Source organism: Delphinus delphis, chromosome 1 (genome assembly GCF_949987515.2).
Source record: "Delphinus delphis chromosome 1, mDelDel1.2, whole genome shotgun sequence".
Lineage (NCBI taxonomy): Eukaryota > Metazoa > Chordata > Mammalia > Artiodactyla > Delphinidae > Delphinus > Delphinus delphis.
The window spans coordinates 106,990,622-106,999,717 of record NC_082683.1 but is presented as its reverse complement, the minus strand read 5'-3'; the positions used below and the strand labels follow the sequence as shown (position 1 = coordinate 106,999,717).

General features: G+C 42.2%; 1 long non-coding RNA gene and 2 other non-coding genes across 3 annotated transcripts; 1 reads left to right on the top strand and 2 right to left on the bottom strand.

Annotated features, from left to right (window-relative positions):
• Positions 1-6,501: 6,501 nt before the first annotated feature.
• On the bottom strand, positions 6,502-7,289 carry LOC132436223 (uncharacterized). Its single transcript, XR_009521746.1, has 2 exons — positions 7,069-7,289; positions 6,502-6,912 (listed from the first exon to the last, which is right to left on the bottom strand). It is a non-coding gene; the product is annotated as an uncharacterized lncRNA (long non-coding RNA).
• On the bottom strand, positions 6,950-7,023 carry TRNAN-GUU (transfer RNA asparagine (anticodon GUU)). Its single transcript has one exon. It is a non-coding gene; the product is annotated as a tRNA-Asn (tRNA).
• A 1,665-nt stretch (positions 7,290-8,954) lies between the features above and the next one.
• TRNAQ-CUG (transfer RNA glutamine (anticodon CUG)) lies at positions 8,955-9,026 on the top strand. Its single transcript has one exon. It is a non-coding gene; the product is annotated as a tRNA-Gln (tRNA).
• The last annotated feature ends 70 nt before the right edge of the window (positions 9,027-9,096 follow it).

Genomic DNA, 9,096 nt, shown 5'->3' with positions numbered 1-9,096 from the left:
AGCTTTACTGAGTGACCAGCACTGTTGCTCAGTGCTTTACTGTGGAATAACTTCCTAAGTCCACATAACAGCCCTGGAGGATAGTGTAGGACTTTACCAACCCTTATTGCAGATGAGAACACTGAGGCACTGAAAAGCTGAGCTAAACTTTTCAGGGTCTCACCCCCGTGACAGTGAGAGCCAGCACTCAGACCCAGGCACTTTGCCTCCAGAGCCCTTCCCCTTGGCCACCATGCTCACGGGTATCTGAGGAAACTTCACTGAAATTTGTATCCCTTCCTTGTTCAACCTCCAAGATTTCAAAAGGAAAAGAAGTTTGAAAGGTAGGCCTACAAAACTCCCCAAACTAATTAATGAAATGAAGAAGAAGAAGAGGAGAAAGAGGAAACGGGACCTTTGGAGAAGCCACGACGTTAGACGCAGAGAGAATGACGATGAGCTTGTTAAACACATACTAACTGGAAACTGTCTGTTTAAAGACTAAGAAGGACCCATCTTCCAACAATTTAAGGCCTAAACTTTCCCTTTTCATGGCAGTCTCCACCCAAGAATACATTTCAAAGCTACCAATAGAGTGTATACAGATGTGAACATGAAAATCATACTTCAACATTAGTGGTAAAGAGATTATTTTTGAATTTTGTTTATTTTTTATACAGCAGGTTCTTGTTAGTAATTTTATACATATTAGTGGATATATGTCAATCCCAATCTCCCAATTCACCCCAGCACCACGAACCCCTCTGCCACTTTCTCTGTGTTGGTGTCCATATGTTTGTTCTCTACAGCTGTGTCTCTCTTTCTGCCCTGCAAACCGGTTCATCTGTACCATTTTTCTAGGTTCCACATATATGCATTAATATACGATATTTCTTTCCCTCTTTCTGACTTACTTCAAGTAGTAAAGTGATTTTGATTGAGTTAGCTCACATGGTTCCTAATAAAAATGGGAGACAGTTATTAGGATGTTGTCATTAAAAAAGACAGGATTTATAAAAGTGCCAGAAAAGAGAAGACAGGAAACACACACACACACACACACACACACACACAAACACACACAAAGTCTGACAAAGAGGAGTTTTCCCTTTCCTTGAGGAACAGATAGCTGAAAGCCATCAAACACCTAGTCTGGACGGGTTAATCTCGTGACGTTCCGAACTAATCAGGTAAACGCATTTGCTATGTGTGGAGGCTCCAAAAATTCTTCAGAGTTTAGTGGTGACGTGAATGTGGCGGCTGTTCTTTGTGGACGACCTACCAGTGTCCTCCCTTTGGCACCTCTGAGTTACTTAAGCCTAATTGAACTACTTTCCTCAACAGAATTTCTCAATTTCATATACCCTCCCCCTTCCTTGACTCATATTGATTCTTAACAGAGCAAGATTTGATCATGAACTCTTGCTTCTCTCTTTGCCGCAGTATGAACAGTGGAATGTCAGCTTAGGGTCATGGTTGTGAGCAACATATAAGTAAGTAGTCAGACATCCGATACTGAAGGGAAGCCAAAAATCTGAGGACAACAAAAATATCCCAGTAACTACTTTGAACTTACTTTTCCTCCTAGCCCAGGATAAAGCCGAAGAAAAAGTATCAACATCACTTTAACAATAACCAAGTGGCATTAAATTTTTAAAAAATGAGGCATAATATGCATAAAGTACAAAGAGTGTACAGTTCCCAAACCATTACCAGTGTACACCAACGTGAAAAACTGATGAAGCAACCTGAATAACTAAGGTATGGAAAATGACCAGACCTCAAAAGGCTTCCTCATGACTCTTCCCATGCAAGAGCTCAGAGGAATCACGCACATACCCCTCCCAACCTCTCTGCCTGTTACTTTCACATAAATTGGTTCACAGGGTGTGCACTGGGTTTGGGGGCCTGGAGGGGCATGGGTCTGACTTCTTTCACTCAACATTATGTCTATGAAATTTAACCCTATTTTTCACGTACTAATTTTTCTCTCTGTGTATTCCTTGTAAGGTTATAACTCTACATAGATTTCTACTGTTGGACATTTCACTTGTTTCCAGTTGAGGATATTCTGAAAAGGTACGAACATTTATTTGTGACTTTTGATGAACATACACATTTTTCTAGGGCACCCCATTCCAGCAGAATAATGCCAGTGTTGACTTTAAAAATAATACTTTTGGGGGCTTCCCTGGTTGCACATTGGTTAAGAATCCGCCTGCCAAGGCAGGGGACACGGGGTCAAGTCCTGGTCTGGGAAGATCCCACGTGCTGTGGAACAACTAAGCCCGTGCACCCCAGCCAGTGAACCTACGCTCTACAACCCGTGAGCCACAACTACTGAGCCCTCATGCCACAACTACTGACGCCTGCGCGCCGAGATCCCATCCTCCGCCACAAAAGAAGCCACCACGATGAAGAGTAGGCCCCAATCACTGCAACTAGAGAAAGCTATAGCCGAGCAACGGAGACCCAACGCAGCCAAAAACAAAGAAGCAAAATAAATGTAAAAACTTTATAAATATAAAAATATATAAAAGTTGGGATTTTTTTTGTTTTTTTCCTGCAAAAAGGGTTTATTCAGGAATAGCGGAAGAATTGCAATTCAGGACAAGCAAGCTATAGCAAAAGCCATAGGCAAGTCCCACAAACAGAAGACAGGAAGGAACCTTACTTAACAGAAAGAGGAGGAAGCTGAGGGAGGTTGTTTTGAAACCAAGCCCTTTGAAGAAAAGTGAAAGTTCAGGGTGATGATGGTTTCTCATTGCCAAGTTGCTGGTTTCCTGCAGGAGATGCAACGTACATGTTTTACTGTTGGGGCCTGTAATCCATGATTCTTTCCTATTGATGCTTCTTCTGTCTGGGTCTATAATTGACGATACTTCCTGTCTTTGAACTTGAGTGGTACCCCATGAGAGCTCCCACTTCTGGTCTCCCAACTTCATTTTAGTGACGTTTCCCTTTATTAGTTTTCAAACCTGTCACAAGGAATTTTGATTTTTCTAGTTTAATCTATTTTAACGCTTTAGGAGACTTACTACATCAGAATATTATCCTTACAACCTGTGGCCCTAGCAACTTTCAAGTGTTCAGTAGCTACATGTGGCTTGTCCCTATCATATTGGAGAGCACAGGTCAAAGGTGTAGCACAGCTAAAGGTACGATTTCTGGGCCACAGCATATAACTGTGTATGGATGACCCTCAGCTGATGCTGCCAAATTTTCTTCCAACCTGTTGAACTTTTTTATACCCTTTCCAGAAATGAATAAGAATTTCCAGTGCTCTCCATGCTGTCAACATTTGGTTGTGTTTGTCCTTTTTTGTTAAAAGTAAGCTTTATTGAGGTGTAATTTACATAGTAAAATCTGCCAACATTAGATTATCCTACAATGTTTTCAATGATATCATTTCTGTGCAAAGCTGGATTTTGGTGCTTGCTGTGATAAAAAGCAAGGGCCATGCGAAAATGAATGTGTAACGAGAAGCAAGGAGGCGATTGAGAAGGTTTCAGAGGCTGTGCAGTGCGCAGCATTAAGGTTATGATTCTGCCATGTCAGAGCAGTGAAAACACAAGCCACGCTACTGAACTTTAGTCAAGCGAACACATAAGAATAGCCACAGCACCAGCCGCAAACCTACAAAATATAGAAATATACGTGAACCCAGAAAACAACAGCATTCCCCAAGGAAAGCGCTGTTGTCAGCCAACCTATCAGGAAATCAGGGCAAACGGGAAGGACAAAGACAGAGAGAATTTGCAGGTAACCAAAGATGATTCGTTAATTAAATCAATTTAATGTTAGTCAAAGGATTAAAGTTAACTGTAAATCTTGAATTTGTAATTTAAGCTGACAGATGTTGGAACCTGAGAATGTTGGAATCATATATTCGTATATATGGAATCACATATTAGATGACACCTAAAAATGTTTACCAGAAATTGTAAGCGGAATAATTGAGTCGTCTGGTTTCTGGAATTACAAGTATTCATTCCTCTTTAAAGATATTAGTATATTTAATGTACTTGACTAGTATATTTAATATACTTCAACACATAAATTTTAATGATTTTTTCAATGACATTGAAATCTTCCTGAATATGTTTCCTTATTTAACTGGTACAACCAGTATAAGAAATTTAAGAAGTCCAACTTAACTCAGATGTTCAAGACAAAATAAAGCCTAGACTTACGTACCATAATATTATACCACCATTATTTTCTACATTATAAGATAATCTGAAAAAAAAAAGTAGTCATTTTTAGACCAAAATTATTAAACCAATCTAAGTTTTATGAGTAACCTCGATAAAAACACACCACATGACATAAACATTTTAAATGTCATTATATATAAAATGTATAAATTATTTACATTGCTTAAAAGAATTAACGGTCGTCTTTGTAATCAATTTCATTTCGTTTCTCACTGTTCTTCCCAGTAATCAAGACCATTAATTTAATCTACAGCTAAATCTGTTATAGTTCCTTGTCACCAATTCAACAACAAAATTTTTCCTCATATAAATACCACATTGAAAGCATAAGTAGTAATGCATTTTTCCCAGAAATTCTTAATTTTCTTATTTTATATTTACGTAACTGATTATTACTATTCTGAAATTAATTGGGAAATTACTTTTAATTAATTTAAATTTTTAGAGGCCAAATTTGTCTATTCTATCCTAAGGAATAGAAAGTATATTGTTTTGTTTCTGAGAAAATATATTTAAAGGGGAAAAATTCATCAAACTAGTGCGCATTATTTAAGGTGAAAGCAGAGGCAACGATATGTATTAACAGCAACTAACAGTGAAGGAAACAAAATGAAATAAGTAAGCCACATTAGGTCTTTGAAGGAAGCTCATTAGTGAAAATCGGAGTGCTTCTGTGCTATGCTTTTGAGTCTCCAGGGTATGTATCTGTGCATGACGTCATTGCTCCTCATCCATCTCTATCGAGGACTGAACTGGCTTACAGTTCTGGAAGGTTTAACTCTTGACTTGTAGGGTTGTCACAAGTGCTCATGTTGCTGGCTTTGTTGCTTGTTTGTAATGATATAAATGTCTTTCCTCTGCTTTCTGTAGTCTGATTTAAGTAATCCCTAAAGGACATTTGTTTGACTTTTTTCAGTTATTTAGAAACTTGAGTATACCAATGAAAGAAAGCTGCGTATTCCATGCTAAAAATTCAATATTCTTCCTGTATTAATCCCCTTATTACTGTGGAGCTCCTTTTGAGGGAACCATTGCATATTAAGATCATCCTTATTGTAGCTACTACACTTTTGCAGTTATTGACAAGGATTGCCTTGGCCCACGCGGTTTTTACCAAATAGAGGAAAGACAAGAGGTGGACAGCTTCTCACTGCTGTGGTGTCACATACCAGGAAATACCAGAATCCTCAGGACAAGCATCAGACAAGAAAGACTCATGGTCCAGATTAGCTGTCATCTTCTACCTAACAGGGAATAGATCCCTGTAAACCACCCCCCAACAGGGATTATCCCCAGAAGTTCACTTCCTAGAATTAAAACCAGAATCCCGCACTGAGAAGAGAAATTAGTGATGCACAAATGAGACGGAGAGAGAGAGAGAGAAAATCCTTGTTCAGTAACCACACAGTATGAAAAAGCCAAAATGCTCAATTTCTGCACATGAGATTTAACAGAACAGAGCAAACATGAGCTAATAACTCTAAGGGTCCAGGTCTGAAGCAGGAACCTGTGGGGGGGCAGGATTCTGTTGGCTCCCACGATGTGTCTTACATGGGCTAAGTTTTATAGTCACAGCCAAAAAACACAGAAACAAACAAACAAACAAAAAACTGACAAGGAATAACACAGAAACACTTATTCCCATGCTAATTCCCCTTTTTATACGAGGAAGGACAGGCATTAGATTGTTTTCATCAAATTAAAAGTATAAGCAAAATTTATAAATAAAAGAGAAAACGGGAGAAGGTAAAAACCTCTGGGATCAGCGAGATTCTTCTCTTTGGATAAGTTGCTTGGCAGGACGTTATCAAAGAGGTCATTCTGGGCAGTCTTCTCTGGACCCTGTTGACTAGGTCAGCAGAGAAAACAATTACAGTTCTTGGAGGATTTTAAAAATATTGAATGTTGAGCTTTCGAACATATGCAATAGAATATCTCTGTGTAATGCCCAAAATGTCCCTCTGTTGTCCTTCCCCTTAGTTATGTCGGGAGGGCACTGCTCCCTTTATTAGTTAGACTATCATACAGAGATGTATACAAAGATTGCTGAGTTGGCAAGTAAATGAAGAAAGGGACATTGAAAGACTGGAAAATAAAATGGAATATGATTCAGTCCCACTTCTGTGGAAGGAAAATTTGAAGCATTTACCAACATTAGAAGCATAGAAACACTAAAGGTAGCACTTGCACTTCCAGTTCTCTAAGCTATGGAAACACCTGCACGAGTGGTCAGAGGTGTGTGTACAATAATGATGGTTGCAGCATATTCGTCATCGTGAAACCATGAAACCAAGTAATACACAACCATGGAAGAAAGGCCTTTATCAGAAACAATGCAGAGGAGAATTATGATCATGAGCTCACTTATAACATCATTCACAGAACAAGTACTAACGTTCAGAGATGAAAAATTTGAGGCACATAACATATAACTTTCTTGTCCAAGTCTACAGACTTGGCAGAATAAAGACTTTATCCCACCAGACCGTGGCTTCCTTGATCTCTTTCAGGAGGTCGTGAGTTAGGCAAGTATGGAGTCCAGTAGAGACGACAGACAATAGAGCTGGGAAGTCGGGGTGGCCCAAGACTGGCAGCAGTGGTGAGGTGGACAGGACCCCGAAGACAGTTCGGTAAACTTTGTGGGAGCAGATGTACAGGTAATAATCAGCATGGAACACCTGGAATGGTATTCAGCACCGAAAACGCTGGATGGGTTCTGGGGAAAAAGAAAAAAGAAAAGAAAACTCTCCCACCGTCCCTGGGTGGGCTCGAACCACCAACCTTTCGGTTAACAGCCGAACGCGCTAACCGATTGCGCCACAGAGACAACAGCACATGCATTTTCTGGACTCTCTTTGCAGTAGACACTTACTAATTCCCAGGATGTGCCGCCTGTCCCGCAGGAGAACGGTGCCCGTTCGAAAGCCTCGGAAAAACGGAAGGTTTAGAGCGATGAATGATGTTCTTTATCCTGTTTGAAACTGGTGCCTCAGGTGCCTTATCCGAAACTAAAAGGGCAGCAGAATGGCCTGACCCCGCCTTGCCCCTCACTCGCCTCAGATGCCAGCGCCCCCGGAGACACCCGGAGCCCGGGCCGGGACCCTCCGCGCCTGAACCGAATGGGGTCCAAGGATAGCTGAACTCCCGGTGGGTATCCATGACGGCTCTTCCGGTTTCCTCGCCGACACCCAATGAATGTGACTTTGCCCACCCTCCCGAGAGGCCTCCGGGGGCCCGTGTGGTGTTTTGGTTTCCTGTGTCCGTCACGCGATTTCCACAACGGCAGCAGTCGCCGTGATGGTCGCCCCTGCGTCCCCACGCCCAGAACAGGGTCTGGCACTCAGCAGGACGCTCCGGGTTTCCCGGCCATTCTGTGATCCCTCAACGTCCTTTCCACGGATTTCTTTTCTTCCTGTATCAGCCAGAGACCCCTTGTGGTCCTTGCACTCATAAACCTTGACTGACCTTGAAGTTCTCCTGGAGGAGCGCTTCGTGTTGTTTGTTGCCGCCCAGCTTCTTGATTTTCCAGAAGGAAGTTTCATCTTCTCCTCAGCCCGGTGCTGTGAACTTCCTCCTGGTAACAAGGGCCTCCTTCCTCCTTGAGTCAACTCTTGTCCAGTCCCTGGGACGTCTCCCAGCAACACTGGGCATCTTACTGACTCTGTTTTTTGGCCGACGGCTCTTTTCTTTTAATGCGAATTTTTCTGTTCTGTGTATTGGATAAGGGGAGGAATGGCTTTGGGAGAAAATGAAGAAGTAAAGGGGAAATGAAATAACGCAGATTATTATTTTGAGACATAGTGTGGACTTATACCTATTACACATGTGAATATTTAGTGTGGTGGTATTTTGTGTACATAAATACTGTATACACTGTCAGACAACTCGGAGGCACGTGCTCTATGACCCAGCAATGAGTGCTCTTGGGTACCTGGGTATGTGTACACTTCTTTTAAGCCGTGCGACTTCTGGGTCATGATATATTAAGAAATTGGAATGAAACTGACTTGCCCACGCTGTGAGGAAAGAGTCTGTGACTGCCGAAGTGTCAGAGCGCTGCCTTGTGGCCTCCACAGCATGTCGTTGATTTTGAGTCACCCCTGGTGAGTATGGCCTGGTTTGTCTCAGTGTTTGGTGTAAACGTTAATTTTTACTTGCGCGGTAAATCTAACAAATCTACAGTGGTAAGAAAAACTTAGCCCCCCTTCATCAGAAGTGTATGAAGAAGAAAAGGAGAGGTCTCCTGCCTCCCATGCCCATTCCACTGCGGACACACTTTATATATTACACGTAGGAGGTGGTGGCAGCTTTGGAGTGTCATCGGTGCTGTGTAGCCAAGGGACCCAGGAAGTCCCAAGTCCTGCGCTGACAATCGTCTGCCCTCTCTGGGCAATGGGAAAAGTGTGAAGGCGAAGAAAAGTAACACTATTATCTGCAGAAATTTTACCTCAGGATGGGACACTCTGGCAAACTGAGGCAGAATATGTGGTTTATGATGGAGACTTTCAGGGGCTCTTCCCTGGCCCGAAGCCCAAAGTGGATTTTACCTCGTTTTCTGAGGTGCAAGTGAACTGAGAGAAGTCAATCAAAGGAGAGGAGCAGAGAGAAAGCAAGACGGAGGACCACCCACGCGGGTCAACCGTATTCAAGTCTTGTCGGGACCGTAGAAGAAATGCCCTGGGATTATCGCTGGGACGCGTGGAGGCTAAATAAGTACTTCCCCATCTCTGGCGGCATAGAGCGAGCACGTTTCGAGCAGGTTCCATGGTGTAATGGTGAGCACTCTGGACTCTGAATCCAGCGATCCGAGTTCAAATCTCGGTGGGACCTTTCTGCTTAGTTAGAAGAAGGACTTTTTTACTCCTCAGATGGGACGTGCTTTCCCGCTCCCGCGTCCCGG